Raw genomic sequence first — 26,863 nt, 5'->3', positions numbered from 1 at the left:
GATTTGATATCAAATGACGAAAACGGACGGATTTTTCAGGTTTTCACTTCATATGAACACTTTTCAAGTTTCTCCCGTGCAACGCCTCTGCTAGTCCTCCTTTCATGCAAAATCTTAAGGTACTAGGTCATGTCCAAGCCACCTAAGCCGGATAAAAAGTGAATAATCTATAATTAAAACTTGAATAGTGCTACTTCTTACTGGATATTACTTCAACTTAGAAGCTTCTTCTGTGTTCTACTATGGTGCTTTTAGTGTCTCCGCATACCGCAGCACGCGACATAGCTATGCAGACGATAAATGTAACCGTCTCAGTGAGAAAAGCGGCCAATGTGACGAACTGGCTTTAATTCGATTCGATAACAAATGTCGAAAACTGACGGATTTCTCACGTTTTTACTGCATATGAACACTTTTCACATTCTCCCGTGCAACGCGGCTGCTAGTCCTCCTTTCATGCAAAATCTTAAGGTCCTAGGTCATGTCCAAGCCACAGAAGCCGGTTAAAAAGTGAATAATCGACAACTAAAACTTGAATAGTACTACTTCTTACTGGCTATTACTTCAACTTAGAAGCTTCTTCTGTGTTTTACTATGGTGCTTTTAGTGTCTCCGCATACCGCAGCACGCGACATAGCTTTGCAGACGATAAATGTAACCGTCTCAGAGAGAAGAGCGGCCAATGTGACGATCTGGCTTTAAGTCGATACGATAACAAATGACGAAAACCCACGGATTTCTTAGGTTTTTACAACATATGAACACTTTTCACATTCTCCCGTGCAACGCGGCTGCCAGTCCTCCTTTCATGCAAAATCTTAAGGTTCCACCACATGTCCAAGGCACCAAAGCCGGCTAAAAAGTGAATAATCGATAACTAAAATTTGAATTGTACTACTTCTTACTGGCTATTACTTCAACTTAGAAGCTTCTTCTGTGTTCTACTATGGTGCTTTTTGTGTCTCCACATACCGCAGCACGCGACATAGCTTTGCAGACGATTAATGCATGCATCTCAGAGAGAAAAACGGCCAATATTACGATCTGGCTTTAAGTCGATTCAATAACAAATGACGAAAACGGACGGATATCTCAGGTTTTTACTACATATGAACATTTTTCACATTCTCCCATGCAACGCGGCTGCTAGTCCTCCTTTCATGCAAAATCTTAAGGTCCTAGGTCATGTCCAAGCCACCAAAGCCGGCTAAAAAGTGAATAATCGACGACTAAAACTTCAATTGTGCTACTTCTTACTGGCTATTACTTCAACATAGAAGCTACTTCTGTGTTCTACTGTGGTGCTTTTAGTGTTTCCGCATACCACAGCACGCGACATAGCTTTGTAGACGATAAATGTAACCGTTTCAGAGAGTAGAGCGGCCAATGTGACGATCTGGCTTTAAGTCGATTCGATAACAAATGACGAAAACGGACGGATTCCTCATGTTTTTACTACATATTAACACTTTTCACATTCCCTCGTGCAACGCGGCTGCTAGTCTTCCTTTCATGCAAAATCTTAAGGTCCTAGGTCATGTCCAAGCCACCAAAGCCGGCTAAAAAGTGATTAATCGACAATTAAAACTTGAATTGTACTACTTCTTACTGGCTATTACTTCAACTTAGAAGCTTCTTCTGTGTTCTAATATGTTGCTTTTAGTGTCTCCGCTTACCGCAGCACGCGACATAGCTTTGCAGACGATAAATGTAACCGTCTCAGAGAGAAAAGCGGCCAATGTGACGATCTGGCTTTAAGTCGATTCGATAACAAATGACGAAAATGGACGGATTTCTCAGGTTTTTACTACATATGAAAACTTTTCACATTCTCCCGTGCAACGCGGCTGCTAGTCCACCTTTCATGCAAAATCTTAAGGTCCTAGGTCATTTCCATGCCACCAAAGCCGGCTATGTAATGAATAATCGACAACTAAAACTTGAATTGTACTACTTCTTACTGGCTATTACTTCAACTTAGAAGCTTCTTCTGTGTTCTACTATGGTGCTTTTAGTGTTTCCGCATACCGCAGCACGCGACATAGCTTTGAAGACGATAAATGTAACCGTTTCAGAGACAAGGGTGGCCAATGTGACGATCGGACTTTAAATCGATTCGGTAACAAATGCCCAAAACGGACGGATTTTTCAGGTTTATACTACATATGAACACTTTTCACATTATCAGGTGCAACGCGGCTGCTAGTCTTCCTTTCATGCAAAATCGTATGGTCCTAGGTCATGTCCAAGCCACCAAAGCCGGCTAAAAAGAGAATAATCGATAACTACAACTTGAATTGTACTACTTCTTACTGGCTATTATTTCAACCTAGAAAGCTTCTTCTGTGTTCCACTATGGTGCTTTTAGTGTCTCCGCATACCGCAGCACGCGACATAGCTTTGCAGACGATAAATGTAACAGTCTCAGAGAGAAAAGCGGCCAATGTGGCGATCTGGTTTTAAGTCGATTTGATAACAAATGACGAAAAAGGACGGATTTCTCACGTTTTCACTTCATATGAACACTTTTCAAGTTCTCCCGTGCAACGCGGCTGCTAGTCCTCCTTTCATGCAAAATCTTAAGGTACTAGGTCATGTCCAAGCCACCTAAGCCGGATAAAAAGTGAATAATAGATAATTAAAACTTGAATAGTGCTACTTCTTACTGGATATTACTTCAACTTAGAAGCTTCTTCTGTGTTCTACTATGGTGCTTTTAGTGTCTCCGCATACCGCAGCACGCGACATAGCTATGCAGACGATAAATGTAACCGTCTCAGAGAGAAGAGCGGCCAATGTGACGATCTGGCTTTAAGTCGATACGATAACAAATGACGAAAACCCACGGATTTCTTACGTTTTTACTACATATGAACACTTTTCACATTCTTCCGTGCAACGCGGCTGCCAGTCCTCCTTTCATGCAAAATCTTAAGGTTCCACCACATGTCCAAGGCACCAAAGCCGGCTAAAAAGTGAATAATCGATAACTAAAATTTGAATTGTACTACTTCTTACTGGCTATTACTTCAACTTAGAAGCTTCTTCTGTGTTCTACTATGGTGCTTTTTGTGTCTCCACATACCGCAGCACGCGACATAGCTTTGCAGACGATTAATGCATGCATCTCAGAGAGAAAAACGGCCAATATTACGATCTGGCTTTAAGTCGATTCAATAACAAATGACGAAAACGGACGGATATCTCAGGTTTTTACTACATATGAACATTTTTCACATTCTCCCATGCAACGCGGCTGCTAGTCCTCCTTTCATGCAAAATCTTAAGGTCCTAGGTCATGTCCAAGCCACCAAAGCCGGCTAAAAAGTGATTAATCGACAATTAAAACTTGAATTGTACTACTTCTTACTGGCTATTACTTCAACATAGAAGCTTCTTCTGTGTTCTACTATGGTGCTTTTAGTGTTTCCGCATACCACAGCACGCGACATAGCTTTGTAGACGATAAATGTAACCGTTTCAGAGAGAAGAGCGGCCAATGTGACGATCTGGCTTTAAGTCGATTCGATAACAAATGACGAAAACGGACGGATTCCTCATGTTTTTACTACATATTAACACTTTTCACATTCCCTCGTGCAACGCGGCGGCTAGTCTTCCCTTAATGCAAAATCTTAAGGTCCTAGGTCATGTCCAAGCCACCAAAGCCGGCTAAAAAGTGATTAATCGACAATTAAAACTTGAATTGTACTACTTCTTACTGGCTATTACTTCAACTTAGAAGCTTCTTCTGTGTTCTAATATGTTGCTTTTAGTGTCTCCGCTTACCGCAGCACGCGACATAGCTTTGCAGACGATAAATGTAACCGTCTCAGAGAGAAAAGCGGCCAATGTGACGATCTGGCTTTAAGTCGATTCGATAACAAATGACGAAAATGGACGGATTTCTCAGGTTTTTACTACATATGAAAACTTTTCACATTCTCCCGTGCAACGCGGCTGCTAGTCCTCCTTTCATGCAAAATCTTAAGGTTCCACCTTATGTCCAAGCCACCAAAGCCGGCTAAAAAGTGAATAATCGATAACTAAAACTTGAATTGTACTACTTCTTACTGGCTATTACTTCAACTTAGAAGCTTCTTCTGTGTTCTACTATGGTGCTTTTAGTGTTTCCGCATGCCGCAGCACGCGACATAGCTTTGCAGACGATTAATGCAAGCGTCTCAGAGAGAAAAACGGCCAATATGACGATCTGGCTTTAAGTCGATTCGATAACAAATGACGAAAACGGACGGATATCCCAGGTTTTTACTACAAATGAACACTTTTCACATTCTCAAGTGCCACGCGGCTGCTAGTCTTCCTTTCATGCAAAATCTTAAGGTCCTAGGTCATATTCAAGCCTCCAAAGCCGGCTAAAAAGTGAACAATCGACAACTAAAACTTGAATATTACTACTTCTTACTGGCTATTACTTCAACTTAGAAGCTTCTTCTGTGTTCTACTATGGTGCTTTTAGTGTCTCCGCATACCGCAGCACGCGACATAGTTTTGCAGACGATAAATGTAAACGTCTCAGAGAGAAAAGCGACCAATGTGACGGTCTGGCTTTAAGTCGATTCGATAACAATTGACGAAAATTGACGGATTTCTCAGGTTTTTACTACATATGAATACTTTTCACATTCTCCCGTGCAACGCGGCTGCTAGTCCTCCTTTCATGCAAAATCTTAACGTCCCAGGTCATGTCCAAGCCACCAAAGCCGGCTAAAAAGTGAATAATCGACAACTAAAACTTGAATTGTACTACATCCTACTGGATATTACTTCAACTTAGAAGCTTCTTCTGTGTTCTACTATGGTGCTTTTAGTGTTTCCGCATACCACAGCACGCGACATAGCTTTGAAGACGATAAATGTAACCGTTTCAGAGACAAGGGCGGCCAATGGACGATCTGGCTTTAAATCGATTCGGTAACAAATGACCAAAACGGACGGATTTCTCAGGTTTATACTACATATGAGCACTTTTCACATTCTGAGGTGCAACGCGGCTGCTAGTCTTCCTTTCATGCAAAATCTTAAGGTTCCACCTCATGTCCAAGCCACCAAAGCCGGCTAAAAAGTGAATAATCAATAACTAAAACTTGAACTGTACTACTTCTTACTGGCTATTACTTCAACTTAGAAGCTTCTTCTGTGTTCTACTATGGTGCTTTTAGTGTCTCCGCATTCCGCAGCACGTGACATAGCTTTGCAGACGATAAATGTAACTGTTTCAGAGAGAAAAGCGGCCAATGTGACAATTTGGCTTTAAGTCGATTCGATAACAAATGATGAAAACGGACGGATTTCTCAGGTTTTTACTACATATGAACACATTTCACATTCTCCCGTGCAACGCGGCTGCTTGTCTTCCTTTTATGCAAAATCTTAAGGTCCTAGGTCATGTCCAAGCCACCAAAGCCGGCTAAAAAGTGAATAATGTACAACTAAAACTTGAATTGTACTACTTCTTACTTGCTATTGCTTCCAATTAGAAGTTTCTTCTGTGTTCTACTATGGTGCTTTTAGTGTCTCCCCATACCGCAGCACGCGACATAGCTTTGCAGACGATAAATGTAACCGTCAGGAGAGAAAAGCGGCCAATGTGACGACCTGGCTTTAAGTCGATTCGATAACAAATGACGAAAACGGACGGATTTCTCAGGTTTTTACAACATATGAACACTTTTCACATTCTCAGGTGCAACGCGGCTGCTAGTCTTCCTTTCATGCAAAATCTTAAGGTTCCACCTCATGTCCAAGCCACCAAATCCGGCTAAAAAGTGAATAATCAATAACTAAAACTTGAATTGTACTACTTCTTACTGGCTATTACTTCAACTTAGAAGCTTCATCTGTGTTCTACTATGGTGCTTTTAGTGTCTCCGCATTCCGCAGCACGTGACATAGCTTTGCAGACGATTAATGCGAGCGTCTCAGAGAGAAAAGCGGCCAATGTGAAGATCTGGCTTTAAGTCGATTCGATAACAAATGATGAAAACGGACGGATTTCTCAGGTTTTTACTACATATGAACACTTTTCACATTCTCCCGTGCAACGCGGCTGCTAGTCCACCTTTCATGCAAAATCGTAAGGTCCTAGGTCATGTCCAAGCCACCAAAGCTGGCTAAAAAGTGAATAATCTATAACTAAAACTTGCATTATACTACTTCTTACTGCCTATTATTTCAACCTAGAAGCTCCTTCTGTGTTCCACTATGGTGCTTTTAGTGTTTCCGCATACCGCAGCACGCGACATAGCTTTGCAGACGATAAATGTAACAGTCTCAGAGAGAAAAGCGGCCAATGTGGCGATCTGGTTTTAAGTCGATTCGATAACAAATGACGAAAACGGACGGATTTCTCAGGTTTTCACTTCATCTGAACACTTTTCAAATTCTCCCGTGCAACGCGGCTGCTAGTCCTCCTTTCATGCAAAATCTTAAGGTCCTAGGTCATGTCCAAGAAACCTAAGCCGGATAAAAAGTGAATAATCGATAATTAAAACTTGAATAGTGCTACTTCTTACTGGCTCTTACTTCAACTTAGAAGCTTCTTCTGTGTTCTACTATGATGCTTTTAGTGTCTCCGCATACCGCAGCACGCGACATAGCTTTTCAGACGATAAATGTAACCGTCTCAGAGAGAAAAGCGGCCAATGTGACGATCTGGCATTAAGTCGATACGATAACAAATGACGAAACCCCACGGATTTCTCAGGTTTTTACTACATATGAACACTTTTCACATTCTCCCGTGCAACGTGGCGGCTAGTCCTCCTTTCATGCAAAATCTTAAGGTTCCACCTCATGTCCAAGCCACCAAAGCCGGCTAAAAAGTGAATAATCGATAACTAAACTTGAATTGTACTACTTCTTACTGGCTATTACTTCAACATAGAAGCTTCTTCTGTGTTCTACTATGGTGCTTTTTGGGTCTCCGCATGCCGTAGCACTCGACATAGCTTTGCAGACGATTAATGCAAGCGTATCAGAGAGAAAAACGGCCAATATGACGATCTGGCCTTAAGTCGATTCGATAACAAATGACGAAAACGGACGGATATCTCAGGTTTTTACTACATATGAACACTTTTCACATTATCCCGTGCAACACGGCTGCTAGTCTTCCTTTCATGCAAAATCTTAAGGTTCCACCTCATGTCCAAGCCACCAAAGCCGGCTAAAAAGTGAATAATCGACAACTAAAACTTGAATTGTATTACATCTTACAGGCTACTACTTCAACTTAGAAGCTCCTTCTGTGTTCTACTATGGTGCTTTTAGTGTCTCCGCATACCGCAGCACGCAACATAGCTTTGCTGACGATAAATGTAACCGGTTCAGAGAGAATAGCGGCCAATGTGACGATCTGGCTTTAAGTCGATTCGATAACAAATGACGAAAACGGACGGATTTCTCAGGTTATTACTACACATGGACTCTTCTCACATTCTCCCTTGCAACGCGGCTGCTAGTCCTCCTTTCATGCAAAATCTTAAGGTCCTAGGTCATGACCAAGCCACCAAAGCCGGCTAAAAAGTGAATAATCGATAACTAAAACTTGAATAGTGCTACTTCTTACTGGCTCTTACTTCAACTTAGAAGCTTCTTCTGTGTTCTACTATGATGCTTTTAGTGTCTCCGCATACCGCAGCACGCGACATAGCTTTTCAGACGATAAATGTAACCGTCTCAGAGAGAAAAGCGGCCAATGTGACGATCTGGCATTAAGTCGATACGATAACAAATGACGAAAACCCACGGATTTCTCAGGTTTTTACTACATATGAACACTTTTCACATTCTCCTGTGCAACGTGGCGGCTAGTCCTCCTTTCATGCAAAATCTTAAGGTTCCACCTCATGTCCAAGCCACCAAAGCCGGCTAAAAAGTGAATAATCGATAACTAAACTTGAATTGTACTACTTCTTACTGGCTATTACTTCAACATAGAAGCTTCTTCTGTGTTCTACTATGGTGCTTTTTGGGTCTCCGCATGCCGTAGCACTCGACATAGCTTTGCAGACGATTAATGCAAGCGTATCAGTGAGAAAAACGGCCAATATGACGATCTGGCCTTAAGTCGATTCGATAACAAATGACGAAAACGGACGGATATCTCAGGTTTTTACTACATATGAACACTTTTCACATTATCCCGTGCAACACGGCTGCTAGTCTTCCTTTCATGCAAAATCTTAAGGTTCCACCTCATGTCCAAGCCACCAAAGCCGGCTAAAAAGTGAATAATCGACAACTAAAACTTGAATTGTATTACATCTTACAGGCTACTACTTCAACTTAGAAGCTCCTTCTGTGTTCTACTATGGTGCTTTTAGTGTCTCCGCATACCGCAGCACGCAACATAGCTTTGCTGACGATAAATGTAACCGGTTCAGAGAGAATAGCGGCCAATGTGACGATCTGGCTTTAAGTCGATTCGATAACAAATGACGAAAACGGACGGATTTCTCAGGTTATTACTACACATGGACTCTTCTCACATTCTCCCGTGCAACGCGGCTGCTAGTCCTCCTTTCATGCAAAATCTTAAGGTCTTAGGTCATGACCAAGCCACCAAAGCCGGCTAAAAAGTGAATAATCGATAACTAAAACTTGAATTGTACTACTTCTTACTGGATATTACTTCAACTTAGAAGCTTCTTCTGTGTTCTACTGTGGTGCTTTTAGTGTCTCCGCATACCGCAGCACGCGACATTGCTTTGCAGACGATAAATGTAACCGTCTTAGAGAGAAAAGCGGAAAATGTGACGATCTGGCTTTAAGTCGATTCGATAACAAATGACGAAAACGGACGGATTTCTCAGGTTTTTACTACATATGAACACTTTTCACATTCTCCCGTGGAACGCGGCTGCAAGTAATCCTTTCATGCAAAATCTTAAGGTTCCACCTCATGTCCAAGCCACCAAAGCCGGCTAAAAAGTGAATAATCAATAACTAAAACTTGAATTGTACTACTTCTTACTGGCTATTACTTCAACTTAGAAGCTTCTTTTGTGTTCTTCTATGGTGCTTTTAGTGTCTCCGCTTACCGCAGCACGCGACATAGCTTTGCAGACGATAAATGTAACCGTCTCAGGGAGTAAAGCGGCCAATGTGACGATCTGGCTTTAAGTCGATTCGATAACAAAAGACGAAAATGGACGGATTTCTCAGGTGTTTACTACATATGAACACTTTTCACATTCTCCCGTGCAACGCGGCTGCTAGTCCTCCTTTCATGCAAAATCTTAAGGTTCCACCTTATGTCCAAGCCACCAAAGCCGGCTAAAAAGTGAATAATCGATAACTAAAACTTGAATTGTACTAGTTCTTACTGGCTATTACTTCAACTTAAAAGCTTCTTCTGTGTTCTACTATCGTGCTTTTAGTGTTTCCGCATGCCGCAGCACGCGACATAGCTTTGCAGACGATAAATGTAACCGTTTCAGAGAGAAGAGCGGCCAATGTGACGATCTGGCTTTAAATTGCTTCAATAACAAATGACGAAAGCGGACGGATTTCTCAGTTTTTTACTACATATGAACACTTTTCACATTCTCCCGTGCAACGCGGCGGCTAGTCCTCCTTTCATGCAAAACATTATGGTCCTAGGTCATGTCATAGCCACCAAAGTCGGCTAAAAAGTGAACAATCGACAACTAAAACTTGAATTGTACTACATCCTACTGGATATTACTTCAACTTAGAAGCTTCTTCTGTGTTCTACTATGGTGCTTTTAATGTTTCCGCATACCACAGCACGCGACATAGCTTTGAAGACGATAAATGTAACCGTTTCAGAGACGAGGGAGGCCAATGTGACGATCTGGCTTTAAATCGATTCGGTAACAAATGACCAAAACGGACGGATTTCTCAGGTTTATACTACATATGAACACTTTTCACATTCTGAGGTGCAACGCGGCTGCTTGTCTTCCTTTCATGCAAAATCTTAAGGTTCCACCTCATGTCCAAGCCACCAAAGCCGGCTAAAAAGTGAATAATCAATAACTAACACTTGAATTGTACTACTTCTTACTGGCTATTACTTCAACTTAGAAGCTTCTTCTGTGTTCTACTATGGTGCTTTTAGTGTCTCCGCATTCCGCAGCACGTGACATAGCTTTGCAGACGATAAATGTAACTGTTTCAGAGAGAAAAGCGGCCAAAGTGACGATCTGGCTTTAAGTCGATTCGATAACAAATGACGAAAACCGACGGATTTCTCAGGTTTTTACTACATATGAACACTTTTCACATTCTCCCTCGCAACGCGGCTGCTAATCCTCCTTTCATGCAAAATCGTAAGGTCCTAGGTCATGTCCAAGCCACCAAAGCCGGCTAAAAAGTGAATAATCGATAACTAAAACTTGAATTGTACTACTTCTTACTGGCTATTATTTCAACCTAGAAGCTTCTTCTGTGTTCTACTATGGTGCTTTTAGTGTCTCCGCCTACCGCAGCACGCGACATAGCTTTCCAGACGATAAATGTAACGGAGAGAAAAGCGGCCAATGTGGCGACCTGGTTTTAAGTCGTTTCGATAACAAATGACGAAAACGGACGGATTTCTAAGGTTTTTACTACATATGAACACTTTTCACATTCTCCCGTGCAACACGGCTGCTAGTCTTCCTTTCATGCAAAATCTTAAGGTCCTTGGTCATGTCCAAGCCACCAAAGCCGGCTAAAAAGTGAATAATCGACAACTAAAACTTGAATTGTACTACTTCTTACTGGCTACTACTTCAACTTAGAAGCTCCTTCTGTGTTCTACTATGGTGCTTTTAGTGTCTCCGCATACCGCAGCACGCAACATAGCTTTGCAGACGATAAATGTAACCGTCTCAGAGAGAATAGCGGCCAATGTGACGATCTGGCTTTAAGTCGATTCGATAACAAATGACGAAAACGGACGGATTTCTCAGGTTATTACTACACATGGACTCTTCTCACATTCTCCCGTGCAACGCGGCTGCTAGTCCTCCTTTCATGCAAAATCTTAAGGTCCTAGGTCATGACCAAGCCACCAAAGCCGGCTAAAAAGTGAATAATCGATAACTAAAACTTGAATTGTACTACTTCTTACTGGATATTACTTCAACTTAGAAGCTTCTTCTGTGTTCTACTGTGGTGCTTTTAGTGTCTCCGCATACCGCAGCACGCGACTTTGCCTTGCAGACGATAAATGTTACCGACTCAGAGAGAAAAGCGGCCAATGTGACGATCTGGCTTTAAGTCGATTCGATAACAAATGACGGAAACGGACGGATTTCTCAGGTTTTTACTACATATGAACACTTTTCACATTCTGAGGTGCAACGCGGCTGCTTGTCTTCCTTTCATGCAAAATCTTAAGGTTCCACCTCATGTCTAAGCCACCAAAGCCGGCTAAAAAGTGAATAATCAATAACTAAAACTTGAATTGTACTACTTCTTACTGGCTATTACTTCAACTTAGAAGCTTCTTCTGTGTTCTACTATGGTGCTTTTAGTGTCTCCGCATTCCGCAGCACGTGACATAGCTTTGCAGACGATAAATGTAACTGTTTCAGAGAGAAAAGCGGCCAAAGTGACGATCTGGCTTTAAGTCGATTCGATAACAAATGACGAAAACCGACGGATTTCTCAGGTTTTTACTACATATGAACACTTTTCACATTCTCCCGTGCAACGCGGCTGCTAGTCCTCCTTTCATGCAAAATCGTAAGGTCCTAGGTCATGTCCAAGCCACCAAAGCCGGCTAAAAAGTGAATAATCGATAACTAAAACTTGAATTGTACTACTTCTTACTGGCTATTACTTCAACGTAGAAGCTTCTTCTGTGTTCTACTATGGTGCTTTTTGGGCCTCCGCATACCGCAGCACTCGACATAGCTTTGCAGACGATTAATGCAAGCGTATCAGAGAGAAAAACGGCCAATATGTCGATCTGGCTTTAAGTCGACTCGATAACAAATGATGAAAACGGACGGATATCTCAGGTTTTTACTACATATGAACACTTCTCACATTCTCCCGTGCAACGCGACTGCTAGTCCTCCTTTCATGCAAAGTCTTAAGGTCCTAGGTCATGACCAAGCCACCAAAGCCGGCTAAAAAGTGAATAATCGATAACTAAAACTTGAAATGTACTACTTCTTACTGGATATTACTTCAACTTAGAAGCTTCTTCTGTGTTCTACTATGGTGCTTTTAGTGTTTCGGCATACCACAGCAGGCGACATAGCTTTGTAGACGATAAATGTAACTGTTTCAGAGAGAAGAGCGGCCAATGTGAGGATCTGGTTTTAAGTCGATTTGATAACAAATGACGAAAACGGACGGATTTCTCATGTTTTTACTACATATGAACACTTTTCACATTCTCCCGTGCAGCGCGGCTGCTAGTCCTCCTTTCATGCAAAATCTTAAGGTCCTAGGTCATGTCCAAGCCACCAAAGCCGGCTAAAAAGTGATTAATCGACAACTAAAACTTGAATTGTACTACTTCTTACTGGCTATTACTTCAACTTAGAAGCTTCTTCTGTGTTCTAATATGGTGTTTTTAGTGTCTCCGCGTACCGCAGCACGCGACATAGCTTTGCAGACGATAAATGTAACCGTCTCAGAGAGAAAAGCGGCCAATGTGACGATCTGGCTTTAAGTCGATTCGATAACAAATGACGAAAACGGAAGGATTTCTCAGGTTTTTACTACATATGAACACTTTTCACATTCTCCCGTGCAACGCGGCTGATAGTCCTACTTTCATGCAAAATCTTAAGGTTCCACCTCATGTTCAAGCCACCAAATCCGGCTAAAGAGTGAATAATCAATAACTAAAACTTGAATTGTACTACTTCTTACTGGCTATTACTTCAACTTCGAAGCTTCTTCTGTGTTCTACTATGGTGCTTTTAGTGTCTCCGCATACCGCAGCACGCAACATAGCTTTGCAGACGATAAATGTAACCGTCTCAGAGAGAAAAGCGGCCAATGTGACCATCTGACTTTAAGTCGATTCGATAACAAATGACGAAAACGGACGGATTTCTCAGGTTTTTACTCCATATGAACACTTTTCACATTCTCCCGTGCAACGCGGCTGCTAGTCCTCCTTTCATGCAAAATCGTAAGGTCCTAGGTCATATCCAAGCCTCCAAAGCCGGCTAAAAAGTGAATAATCCATAATTAAAACTTGAATTGTACTACTTCTTACTGGCTATTACTTCACCTTAGAAGCTTCTTCTGTGTTCTACTATGGTGCTTTTAGTGTTTCCGCATACCGTAGCACGCGCCATAGCGTTGCAGCTGATAATAGTAACCGTTTGAGAGAGAAGAGCGGCCAATGTGACGATCTGGCTTTAAGTCGATTCGATAACAAAGACGAAAGCGGACGGATTTCTCACATTTTTACTACATATGAACACTTATCACATTCTCCCGTGCAACGCGGCTGCTAGTCCTCCTTTCAAGCAAAATCTTAAGGTCCTAGGTCATGTCCAAGCCACCAAAGCCGGCCAAAAAGTGAATAATCGACAATAAAGCTTGAATTGTACTATACTTACTGGATATTACTTCAACTTAGAAGCTTCTTCTGTGTTCTACTATGGTGCTTTTAGTGTTTCCGCATACCGCAGCACTCGACATAGCTTTGCAGACGATAAATGTAACCGTTTCAGAGAGAAGAGCGGCCAATGTGACGATCCAGCTTTAAATCGATTCGGTAAAAAATGACGAAAACGGACGGATTTCTCAGGTTTTTACTACATATGAACACTTTTCACATTCTGAGGTGCAACGCGGCTGCTTGTCTTCCTTTCATGCAAAATCTTAAGGTTCCACCTCATGTCCAAGCCACCAAAGCCGGCTAAAAAGTGAATAATCAATAACTAACACTTGAATTGTACTACTTCTTACTGGCTATTACTTCAACTTAGAAGCTTCTTCTGTGTTCTACTATGGTGCTTTTAGTGTCTCCGCATTCCGCAGCACGTGACATAGCTTTGCAGACGATAAATGTAACTGTTTCAGAGAGAAAAGCGGCCAATGTGACAATCTGGCTTTAAGTCGATTCGATAACAATTGATGAAAACGGACGGATTTCTCAGGTTTTTACTACATATGAACACATTTCACATTCTCCCGTGCAACGCGGCTGCTTGTCTTCCTTTTATGCAAAATCTTAAGGTCCTAGGTCATGTCCAAGCCACCAAAGCCGGCTAAAAAGTGAATAATGTACAACTAAAACTTGAATTGTACTACTTCTTACTTGCTATTGCTTCCAATTAGAAGTTTCTTCTGTGTTCTACTATGGTGCTTTTAGTGTCTCCCCATACCGCAGCACGCGACATAGCTTTGCAGACGATAAATGTAACCGTCAGGAGAGAAAAGCGGCCAATGTGACGACCTGGCTTTAAGTCGATTCGATAACAAATGACGAAAACGGACGGATTTCTCAGGTTTTTACAACATATGAACACTTTTCACATTCTCAGGTGCAACGCGGCTGCTAGTCTTCCTTTCATGCAAAATCTTAAAGTTCCACCTCATGTCCAAGCCACCAAATCCGGCTAAAAAGTGAATAATCAATAACTAAAACTTGAATAGTACTACTTCTTACTGGCTATTACTTCAACTTAGAAGCTTCATCTGTGTTCTACTATGGTGCTTTTAGTGTCTCCGCATTCCGCAGCACGTGACATAGCTTTGCAGACGATTAATGCGAGCGTCTCAGAGAGAAAAGCGGCCAATGTGAAGATCTGGCTTTAAGTCGATTCGATAACAAATGATGAAAACGGACGGATTTCTCAGGTTTTTACTACATATGAACACTTTTCACATTCTCCCGTGCAACGCGGCTGCTAGTCCACCTTTCATGCAAAATCGTAAAGTCCTAGGTCATGTCCAAGCCACCAAAGCTGGCTAAAAAGTGAATAATCTATAACTAAAACTTGCATTATACTACTTCTTACTGCCTATTATTTCAACCTAGAAGCTCCTTCTGTGTTCCACTATGGTGCTTTTAGTGTTTCCGCATACCGCAGCACGCGACATAGATTTGCAGACGATAAATGTAACAGTCTCAGAGAGAAAAGCGGCCAATGTGGCGATCTGGTTTTAAGTCGATTCGATAACAAATGACGAAAACGGACGGATTTCTCAGGTTTTCACTTCATCTGAACACTTTTCAAATTCTCCCGTGCAACGCGGCTGCTAGTCCTCCTTTCATGCAAAATCTTAAGGTCCTACGTCATGTCCAAGAAACCTAAGCCGGATAAAAAGTGAATAATCGATAATTAAAACTTGAATAGTGCTACTTCTTACTGGCTCTTACTTCAACTTAGAAGCTTCTTCTGTGTTCTACTATGATGCTTTTAGTGTCTCCGCATACCGCAGCACGCGACATAGCTTTTCAGACGATAAATGTAACCGTCTCAGAGAGAAAAGCGGCCAATGTGACGATCTGGCATTAAGTCGATACGATAACAAATGACGAAAACCCACGGATTTCTCAGGTTTTTACTACATATGAACACTTTTCACATTCTCCCGTGCAACGTGGCGGCTAGTCCTCCTTTCATGCAAAATCTTAAGGTTCCACCTCATGTCCAAGCCACCAAAGCCGGCTAAAAAGTGAATAATCGATAACTAAACTTGAATTGTACTACTTCATACTGGCTATTACTTCAACATAGAAGCTTCTTCTGTGTTCTACTATGGTGCTTTTTGGGTCTCCGCATGCCGTAGCACTCGACATAGCTTTGCAGACGATTAATGCAAGCGTATCAGAGAGAAAAACGGCCAATATGACGATCTGGCCTTACGTCGATTCGATAACAAATGACGAAAACGGACGGATATCTCAGGTTTTTACTACATATGAACACTTTTCACATTATCCCGTGCAACACGGCTGCTAGTCTTCCTTTCATGCAAAATCTTAAGGTTCCACCTCATGTCCAAGCCACCAAAGCCGGCTAAAAAGTGAATAATCGACAACTAAAACTTGAATTGTATTACATCTTACAGGCTACTACTTCAACTTAGAAGCTCCTTCTGTGTTCTACTATGGTGCTTTTAGTGTCTCCGCATACCGCAGCACGCAACATAGCTTTGCTGACGATAAATGTAACCGGTTCAGAGAGAATAGCGGCCAATGTGACGATCTGGCTTTAAGTCGATTCGATAACAAATGACGAAAACGGACGGATTTCTCAGGTTATTACTACACATGGACTCTTCTCACATTCTCCCGTGCAACGCGGCTGCTAGTCCTCCTTTCATGCAAAATCTTAAGGTCCTAGGTCATGACCAAGCCACCAAAGCCGGCTAAAAAGTGAATAATCGATAACTAAAACTTGAATTGTACTACTTCTTACTGGATATTACTTCAACTTAGAAGCTTCTTCTGTGTTCTATTGTGGTGCTTTTAGTGTCTCCGCATACCGCAGCACGCGACATTGCTTTGCAGACGATAAATGTAACCGTCTCAGAGAGAAAAGCGGCCAATGTGACGATCTGGCTTTAAGTCGATTCGATAACAAATGACGAAAACGGACGGATTTCTCAGGTTTTTACTACATATGAACACTTTTCACATTCTCCCGTGGAACGCGGCTGCAAGTAATCCTTTCATGCAAAATCTTAAGGTTCCACCTCATGTCCAAGCCACCAAAGCCGGCTAAAAAGTGAATAATCAATAACTAAAACTTGAATTGTACTACTTCTTACTGGCTATTACTTCAACTTAGAAGCTTCTTTTGTGTTCTTCTATGGTGCTTTTAGTGTCTCCGCTTACCGCAGCACGCGACATAGCTTTGCAGACGATAAATGTAACCGTCTCAGGGAGTAAAGCGGCCAATGTGACGATCTGGCTTTAAGTCGATTCGATAACAAAAGACGAAAATGGACGGATTTCTCAGGTGTTTACTACATATGAACACTTTTCACATTCTCCCGTGCAACGCGGCTGCTAGTCCTCCTTTCATGCAAAATCTTAAGGTTCCACCTTATGTCCAAGCCACCAAAGCCGGCTAAAAAGTGAATAATCGATAACTAAAACTTGAATTGTACTAGTTCTTACTGGCTATTACTTCAACTTAAAAGCTTCTTCTGTGTTCTACTATGGTGCTTTTAGTGTTTCCGCATGCCGCAGCACGTGACATAGCTTTGCAGACGATAAATGTAACCGTTTCAGAGAGAAGAGCGGCCAATGTGACGATCTGGCTTTAAATTGCTTCGATAACAAATGACGAAAGCGGACGGATTTCTCAGTTTTTTACTACAAATGAACACTTTTCACATTCTCCCGTGCAACGCGGTGGCTAGTCCTCCTTTCATGCAAAACATTATGGTCCTAGGTCATGTCATAGCCACCAAAGTCGGCTAAAAAGTGAACAATCGACAACTAAAACTTGAATTGTACTACATCCTACTGGATATTACTTCAACTTAGAAGCTTCTTCTGTGTTCTACTATGGTGCTTTTAATGTTTCCGCATACCACAGCACGCGACATAGCTTTGAAGACGATAAATGTAACCGTTTCAGAGACGAGGGAGGCCAATGTGACGATCTGGCTTTAAATCGATTCGGTAACAAATGACCAAAACGGACGGATTTCTCAGGTTTATACTACATATGAACACTTTTCACATTCTGAGGTGCAACGCGGCTGCTTGTCTTCCTTTCATTCAAAATCTTAAGGTTCCACCTCATGTCCAAGCCACCAAAGCCGGCTAAAAAGTGAATAATCAATAACTAACACTTGAATTGTACTACTTCTTACTGGCTATTACTTCAACTTAGAAGCCTCTTCTGTGTTCTACTATGGTGCTTTTAGTGTCTCCGCATTCCGCAGCACGTGACATAGCTTTGCAGACGATAAATGTAACTGTTTCAGAGAGAAAAGCGGCCAAAGTGACGATCTGGCTTTAAGTCGATTCGATAACAAATGACGAAAACCGACGGATTTCTCAGGTTTTTACTACATATGAACACTTTTCACATTCTCCCGTGCAACGCGGCTGCTAATCCTCCTTTCATGCAAAATCGTAAGGTCCTAGGTCATGTCCAAGCCACCAAAGCCGGCTAAAAAGTGAATAATCGACAACTAAAACTTGAATTGTACTACTTCTTACTGGCTACTACTTCAACTTAGAAGCTCCTTCTGTGTTCTACTATGGTGCTTTTAGTGTCTCCGCATACCGCAGCACGCAACATAGCTTTGCAGACGATAAATGTAACCGTCTCAGAGAGAATAGCGGCCAATGTGACGATCTGGCTTTAAGTCGATTCGATAACAAATGACGAAAACGGACGGATTTCTCAGGTTATTACTACACATGGACTCTTCTCACATTCTCCCGTGCAACGCGGCTGCTAGTCCTCCTTTCATGCAAAATCTTAAGGTCCTAGGTCATGACCAAGCCACCAAAGCCGGCTAAAAAGTGAATAATCGATAACTAAAACTTGAATTGTACTACTTCTTACTGGATATTACTTCAACTTAGAAGCTTCTTCTGTGTTCTACTGTGGTGCTTTTAGTGTCTCCGCATACCGCAGCACGCGACATTGCCTTGCAGACGATAAATGTTACCGACTCAGAGAGAAAAGCGGCCAATGTGACGATCTGGCTTTAAGTCGATTCGATAACAAATGAAGGAAACGGACGGATTTCTCAGGTTTATACTACATATGAACACTTTTCACATTCTGAGGTGCAACGCGGCTGCTTGTCTTCCTTTCATGCAAAATCTTAAGGTTCCACCTCATGTCCAAGCCACCAAAGCCGGCTAAAAAGTGAATAATCAATAACTAAAACTTGAATTGTACTACTTCTTACTGGCTATTACTTCAACTTAGAAGCTTCTTCTGTGTTCTACTATGGTGCTTTTAGTGTCTCCGCATTCCGCAGCACGTGACATAGCTTTGCAGACGATAAATGTAACTGTTTCAGAGAGAAAAGCGGCCAAAGTGACGATCTGGCTTTAAGTCGATTCGATAACAAATGACGAAAACCGACGGATTTCTCAGGTTTTTACTACATATGAACACTTTTCACATTCTCCCGTGCAACGCGGCTGCTAGTCCTCCTTTCATGCAAAATCGTAAGGTCCTAGGTCATGTCCAAGCCACCAAAGCCGGCTAAAAAGTGAATAATCGATAACTAAAACTTGAATTGTACTACTTCTTACTGGCTATTACTTCAACGTAGAAGCTTCTTCTGTGTTCTACTATGGTGCTTTTTGGGTCTCCGCATACCGCAGCACTCGGCATAGCTTTGCAGACGATTAATGCAAGCGTATCAGAGAGAAAAACGGCCAATATGTCGATCTGGCTTTAAGTCGATTCGATAACAAATGATGAAAACGGACGGATATCTCAGGTTTTTACTACATATGAACACTTCTCACATTCTCCCGTGCAACGCGACTGCTAGTCCTCCTTTCATGCAAAGTCTTAAGGTCCTAGGTCATGACCAAGCCACCAAAGCCGGCTAAAAAGTGAATAATCGATAACTAAAACTTGAAATGTACTACTTCTTACTGGATATTACTTCAACTTAGAAGCTTCTTCTGTGTTCTACTATGGTGCTTTTAGTGTTTCGGCATACCACAGCAGGCGACATAGCTTTGTAGACGATAAATGTAACCGTTTCAGAGAGAAGAGCGGCCAATGTGACGATCTGGTTTTAAGTCGATTCGATAACAAATGACGAAAACGGATGGATTTCTCATGTTTTTACTACATATGAACACTTTTCACATTCTCCCGTGCAACGCGGCTGATAGTCCTACTTTCATGCAAAATCTTAAGGTTCCACCTCATGTTCAAGCCACCAAATCCGGCTAAAGAGTGAATAATCAATAACTAAAACTTGAATTGTACTACTTCTTACTGGCTATTACTTCAACTTCGAAGCTTCTTCTGTGTTCTACTATGGTGCTTTTAGTGTCTCCGCATACCGCAGCACGCAACATAGCTTTGCAGACGATAAATGTAACCGTCTCAGAGAGAAAAGCGGCCAATGTGACCATCTGACTTTAAGTCGATTCGATAACAAATGACGAAAACGGACGGATTTCTCAGGTTTTTACTCCATATGAACACTTTTCACATTCTCCCGTGCAACGCGGCTGCTAGTCCTCCTTTCATGCAAAATCGTAAGGTCCTAGGTCATATCCAAGCCTCCAAAGCCGGCTAAAAAGTGAATAATCCATAATTAAAACTTGAATTGTACTACTTCTTACTGGCTATTACTTCACCTTAGAAGCTTCTTCTGTGTTCTACTATGGTGCTTTTAGTGTTTCCGCATACCGTAGCACGCGCCATAGCGTTGCAGCTGATAATAGTAACCGTTTGAGAGAGAAGAGCGGCCAATGTGACGATCTGGCTTTAAGTCGATTCGATAACAAAAACGAAAGCGGACGGATTTCTCACGTTTTTACTACATATGAACACTTATCACATTCTCCCGTGCAACGCGGCTGCTAGTCCTCCTTTCAAGCAAAATCTTAAGGTCCTAGGTCATGTCCAAGCCACCAAAGCCGGCCAAAAAGTGAATAATCGACAATAAAGCTTGAATTGTACTATACTTACTGGATATTACTTCAACTTAGAAGCTTCTTCTGTGTTCTACTATGGTGCTTTTAGTGTTTCCGCATACCGCAGCACTCGACATAGCTTTGCAGACGATAAATGTAACCGTTTCAGAGAGAAAAGCGGCCAATGTGACGATCCAGCTTTAAATCGATTCGGTAAAAAATGACGAAAACGGACGGATTTCTCAGGTTTTTACTACATATGAACACTTTTCAAGTTCTCCCGTGCAACGCGGCTGATAGTCCTACTTTCATGCAAAATCTTAAGGTTCCACCTCATGTCCAAGCCACCAAAGCCGGCTAAAAAGTGAATAATCGACAACTAAAACTTGAATTGTATTACATCTTACAGGCTACTACTTCAACTTAGAAGCTCCTTCTGTGTTCTACTATGGTGCTTTTAGTGTCTCCGCATACCGCAGCACGCAACATAGCTTTGCTGACGATAAATGTAACCGGTTCAGAGAGAATAGCGGCCAATGTGACGATCTGGCTTTAAGTCGATTCGATAACAAATGACGAAAACGGACGGATTTCTCAGGTTATTACTACACATGGACTCTTCTCACATTCTCCCGTGCAACGCGGCTGCTAGTCCTCCTTTCATGCAAAATCTTAAGGTCCTAGGTCATGACCAAGCCACCAAAGCCGGCTAAAAAGTGAATAATCGATAACTAAAACTTGAATTGTACTACTTCTTACTGGATATTACTTCAACTTAGAAGCTTCTTCTGTGTTCTACTGTGGTGCTTTTAGTGTCTCCGCATACCGCAGCACGCGACATTGCTTTGCAGACGATAAATGTAACCGTCTCAGAGAGAAAAGCGGCCAATGTGACGATCTGGCTTTAAGTCGATTCGATAACAAATGACGAAAACGGACGGATTTCTCAGGTTTTTACTACATATGAACACTTTTCACATTCTCCCGTGGAACGCGGCTGCAAGTAATCCTTTCATGCAAAATCTTAAGGTTCCACCTCATGTCCAAGCCACCAAAGCCGGCTAAAAAGTGAATAATCAATAACTAAAACTTGAATTGTACTACTTCTTACTGGCTATTACTTCAACTTAGAAGCTTCTTTTGTGTTCTTCTATGGTGCTTTTAGTGTCTCCGCTTACCGCAGCACGCGACATAGCTTTGCAGACGATAAATGTAACCGTCTCAGGGAGTAAAGCGGCCAATGTGACGATCTGGCTTTAAGTCGATTCGATAACAAAAGACGAAAATGGACGGATTTCTCAGGTGTTTACTACATATGAACACTTTTCACATTCTCCCGTGCAACGCGGCTGCTAGTCCTCCTTTCATGCAAAATCTTAAGGTTCCACCTTATGTCCAAGCCACCAAAGCCGGCTAAAAAGTGAATAATCGATAACTAAAACTTGAATTGTACTAGTTCTTACTGGCTATTACTTCAACTTAAAAGCTTCTTCTGTGTTCTACTATGGTGCTTTTAGTGTTTCCGCATGCCGCAGCACGCGACATAGCTTTGCAGACGATAAATGTAACCGTTTCAGAGAGAAGAGCGGCCAATGTGACGATCTGGCTTTAAATTGCTTCGATAACAAATGACGAAAGCGGACGGATTTCTCAGTTTTTTACTACATATGAACACTTTTCACATTCTCCCGTGCAACGCGGTGGCTAGTCCTCCTTTCATGCAAAACATTATGGTCCTAGGTCATGTCATAGCCACCAAAGTCGGCTAAAAAGTGAACAATCGACAACTAAAACTTGAATTGTACTACATCCTACTGGATATTACTTCAACTTAGAAGCTTCTTCTGTGTTCTACTATGGTGCTTTTAATGTTTCCGCATACCACAGCACGCGACATAGCTTTGAAGACGATAAATGTAACCGTTTCAGAGACGAGGGAGGCCAATGTGACGATCTGGCTTTAAATCGATTCGGTAACAAATGACCAAAACGGACGGATTTCTCAGGTTTATACTACATATGAACACTTTTCACATTCTGAGGTGCAACGCGGTTGCTTGTCTTCCTTTCATTCAAAATCTTAAGGTTCCACCTCATGTCCAAGCCACCAAAGCCGGCTAAAAAGTGAATAATCAATAACTAACACTTGAATTGTACTACTTCTTACTGGCTATTACTTCAACTTAGAAGCCTCTTCTGTGTTCTACTATGGTGCTTTTAGTGTCTCCGCATTCCGCAGCACGTGACATAGCTTTGCAGACGATAAATGTAACTGTTTCAGAGAGAAAAGCGGCCAAAGTGACGATCTGGCTTTAAGTCGATTCGATAACAAATGACGAAAACCGACGGATTTCTCAGGTTTTTACTACATATGAACACTTTTCACATTCTCCCGTGCAACGCGGCTGCTAATCCTCCTTTCATGCAAAATCGTAAGGTCCTAGGTCATGTCCAAGCCACCAAAGCCGGCTAAAAAGTGAATAATCGATAACTAAAACTTGAATTGTACTACTTCTTACTGGCTATTATTTCAACCTAGAAGCTTCTTCTGTGTTCTACTATGGTGCTTTTAGTGTCTCCGCCTACCGCAGCACGCGACATAGCTTTCCAGACGATAAATGTAACAGTCTCAGAGAGAAAAGCGGCCAATGTGGCGACCTGGTTTTAAGTCGTTTCGATAACAAATGACGAAAACGGACGGATTTCTAAGGTTTTTACTACATATGAACACTTTTCACATTCTCCCGTGCAACACGGCTGCTAGTCTTCCTTTCATGCAAAATCTTAAGGTCCTTGGTCATGTCCAAGCCACCAAAGCCGGCTAAAAAGTGAATAATCGACAACTAAAACTTGAATTGTACTACTTCTTACTGGCTACTACTTCAACTTAGAAGCTCCTTCTGTGTTCTACTATGGTGCTTTTAGTGTCTCCGCATACCGCAGCACGCAACATAGCTTTGCAGACGATAAATGTAACCGTCTCAGAGAGAATAGCGGCCAATGTGACGATCTGGCTTTAAGTCGATTCGATAACAAATGGCGAAAACGGACGGATTTCTCAGGTTATTACTACACATGGACTCTTCTCACATTCTCCCGTGCAACGCGGCTGCTAGTCCTCCTTTCATGCAAAATCTTAAGGTCCTAGGTCATGACCAAGCCACCAAAGCCGGCTAAAAAGTGAATAATCGATAACTAAAACTTGAATTGTACTACTTCTTACTGGATATTACTTCAACTTAGAAGCTTCTTCTGTGTTCTACTGTGGTGCTTTTAGTGTCTCCGCATACCGCAGCACGCGACATTGCCTTGCAGACGATAAATGTTACCGACTCAGAGAGAAAAGCGGCCAATGTGACGATCTGGCTTTAAGTCGATTCGATAACAAATGACGGAAACGGACGGATTTCTCAGGTTTATACTACATATGAACACTTTTCACATTCTGAGGTGCAACGCGGCTGCTTGTCTTCCTTTCATGCAAAATCTTAAGGTTCCACCTCATGTCCAAGCCACCAAAGCCGGCTAAAAAGTGAATAATCAATAACTAAAACTTGAATTGTACTACTTCTTACTGGCTATTACTTCAACTTAGAAGCTTCTTCTGTGTTCTACTATGGTGCTTTTAGTGTCTCCGCATTCCGCAGCACGTGACATAGCTTTGCAGACGATAAATGTAACTGTTTCAGAGAGAAAAGCGGCCAAAGTGACGATCTGGCTTTAAGTCGATTCGATAACAAATGACGAAAACCGACGGATTTCTCAGGTTTTTACTACATATGAACACTTTTCACATTCTCCCGTGCAACGCGGCTGCTAGTCCTCCTTTCATGCAAAATCGTAAGGTCCTAGGTCATGTCCAAGCCACCAAAGCCGGCTAAAAAGTGAATAATCGATAACTAAAACTTGAATTGTACTACTTCTTACTGGCTATTACTTCAACGTAGAAGCTTCTTCTGTGTTCTACTATGGTGCTTTTTGGGTCTCCGCATACCGCAGCACTCGGCATAGCTTTGCAGACGATTAATGCAAGCGTATCAGAGAGAAAAACGGCCAATATGTCGATCTGGCTTTAAGTCGATTCGATAACAAATGATGAAAACGGACGGATATCTCAGGTTTTTACTACATATGAACACTTCTCACATTCTCCCGTGCAACGCGACTGCTAGTCCTCCTTTCATGCAAAGTCTTAAGGTCCTAGGTCATGACCAAGCCACCAAAGCCGGCTAAAAAGTGAATAATCGATAACTAAAACTTGAAATGTACTACTTCTTACTGGATATTACTTCAACTTAGAAGCTTCTTCTGTGTTCTACTATGGTGCTTTTAGTGTTTCGGCATACCACAGCAGGCGACATAGCTTTGTAGACGATAAATGTAACCGTTTCAGAGAGAAGAGCGGCCAATGTGACGATCTGGTTTTAAGTCGATTCGATAACAAATGACGAAAACGGACGGATTTCTCATGTTTTTACTACATATGAACACTTTTCACATTCTCCCGTGCAACGCGGCTGATAGTCCTACTTTCATGCAAAATCTTAAGGTTCCACCTCATGTTCAAGCCACCAAATCCGGCTAAAGAGTGAATAATCAATAACTAAAACTTGAATTGTACTACTTCTTACTGGCTATTACTTCAACTTCGAAGCTTCTTCTGTGTTCTACTATGGTGCTTTTAGTGTCTCCGCATACCGCAGCACGCAACATAGCTTTGCAGACGATAAATGTAACCGTCTCAGAGAGAAAAGCGGCCAATGTGACCATCTGACTTTAAGTCGATTCGATAACAAATGACGAAAACGGACGGATTTCTCAGGTTTTTACTCCATATGAACACTTTTCACATTCTCCCGTGCAACGCGGCTGCTAGTCCTCCTTTCATGCAAAATCGTAAGGTCCTAGGTCATATCCAAGCCTCCAAAGCCGGCTAAAAAGTGAATAATCCATAATTAAAACTTGAATTGTACTACTTCTTACTGGCTATTACTTCACCTTAGAAGCTTCTTCTGTGTTCTACTATGGTGCTTTTAGTGTTTCCGCATACCGTAGCACGCGCCATAGCGTTGCAGCTGATAATAGTAACCGTTTGAGAGAGAAGAGCGGCCAATGTGACGATCTGGCTTTAAGTCGATTCGATAACAAAGACGAAAGCGGACGGATTTCTCACGTTTTTACTACATATGAACACTTATCACATTCTCCCGTGCAACGCGGCTGCTAGTCCTCCTTTCAAGCAAAATCTTAAGGTCCTAGGTCATGTCCAAGCCACCAAAGCCGGCCAAAAAGTGAATAATCGACAATAAAGCTTGAATTGTACTATACTTACTGGATATTACTTCAACTTAGAAGCTCCTTCTGTGTTCTACTATGGTGCTTTTAGTGTTTCCGCATACCGCAGCACTCGACATAGCTTTGCAGACGATAAATGTAACCGTTTCAGAGAGAAGAGCGGCCAATGTGACGATCCAGCTTTAAATCGATTCGGTAAAAAATGACGAAAACGGACGGATTTCTCAGGTTTTTACTACATATGAACACTTTTCAAGTTCTCCCGTGCAACGCGGCTGATAGTCCTACTTTCATGCAAAATCTTAAGGTTCCACCTCATGTCCAAGCCACCAAAGCCGGTTAAAAAGTGAATAATCAATAACTAAAACTTGAGTTGTACTACATCTTACTAGCTATTACTTCAACTTCGAAGCTTCTTCTGTGTTCTACTAAGGTGCTTTTAGTGTCTCCCCATACCGCAGCACGCAACATAGCTTTGCAGACGATAAATGTAACCGTCTCAGAGAGAAAAGCGGCCAATATGACGATCTGGCTTTAAATCGATTCGATAACAAATGACGAAAACGGACGGATTTTATCAGGTTTTTACTCCATATGAACACTTCTCACATTCTCCCGTGCAACGCGGCTGCTAGTCCTCCTTTCATGAAAATCTTAAGGTCCTAGGTCATGTCCAAGCCACCAAAGCCGGCTAAAAAGTGAATAATCGACAACTAAAACTTGAATTGTACTACTTCTTACTGGATATTACTTCACCTTAGAAGCTTCTTCTGTGTTCTACTATGGTGCTTTTAGTGTTCCGCATACCGCAGCACGCGACATAGCTTTGCAGCTGATAATAGTAACCGTTTGAGAGAGAAGAGCGGCCAAAGTGACGATCTGGCTTTAAGTCGATTCGATAACAAAGACGAAACCGGACGGATTTCTCAGGTTATTACTACACATGGACACTTCTCACATTCTCCCGTGCAACGCGGCTGCTAGTCCTCCTTTCATGCAAAATATTAAGGTCCTAGGTCATGA

The sequence above is a fragment of the Schistocerca gregaria genome, unplaced genomic scaffold (assembly GCF_023897955.1).
Source record: "Schistocerca gregaria isolate iqSchGreg1 unplaced genomic scaffold, iqSchGreg1.2 ptg000043l, whole genome shotgun sequence".
NCBI classification, from domain to species: domain Eukaryota; kingdom Metazoa; phylum Arthropoda; class Insecta; order Orthoptera; family Acrididae; genus Schistocerca; species Schistocerca gregaria.
The sequence above is the reverse complement of the archived record's forward strand: the minus strand, read 5'-3'. Positions refer to the sequence as shown.